The sequence below is a fragment of the Microtus ochrogaster genome, chromosome 5 (genome assembly GCF_000317375.1).
Source record: "Microtus ochrogaster isolate Prairie Vole_2 chromosome 5, MicOch1.0, whole genome shotgun sequence".
Lineage (NCBI taxonomy): Eukaryota > Metazoa > Chordata > Mammalia > Rodentia > Cricetidae > Microtus > Microtus ochrogaster.
In genome coordinates this window covers 10,170,642-10,171,116 of record NC_022012.1, presented here as the reverse complement: position 1 = coordinate 10,171,116, position 475 = coordinate 10,170,642, and the positions used below count along the sequence as shown (strand labels likewise).

General features: G+C 47.2%; 1 protein-coding gene across 1 annotated transcript in view; it reads right to left on the bottom strand.

Annotated features, from left to right (window-relative positions):
* Smco4 (single-pass membrane protein with coiled-coil domains 4) overlaps positions 1-475 on the bottom strand; it is a 62,391-nt gene that overhangs the window by 11,794 nt on the left and 50,122 nt on the right. The gene's annotated exons all lie outside the window — the stretch shown is intronic.

Sequence of the window (475 nt, the reverse complement as noted above, 5' to 3'; positions counted from 1 at the left end):
AATCTGTTGATTTCATTGGTTAAGCAATAAAGAAACTGCTTGGCCTCAGATAGGGCAGAATTTAGATAGGTGGAGTAAACAGAACAGAAGGCTGGGAGAAAGAAGTTGGGTCAAGGGGTCACCATGATTCTCCTACTGGACACAGACGAAGGTTAAGATCTTCCCTGGTAAGACACCTTGTGGTGTTACAGGGATATTAGAAATGGGTTAGATCGATATGTAAGGGTTAGCCAATAAGAGGCCAGACAGTGTTTAAAATAATACAGTTTTCGTGTAATTATTTCAGATAAAGCTAGTCGTGTGGGCAGCCGGGTACCGGGGACACAGCCCACCGCTCCTATTACAACAACAGAGGGTCAGATCAACACTGCAGGAGACACAGAGCGTCAGGTCCACACTGCAGGAGACACAAAGGGCCAGGTCTACACTGCAGGGGACACAGGAAGGTCAGGTCTACACTGCAGGAGACACAGGA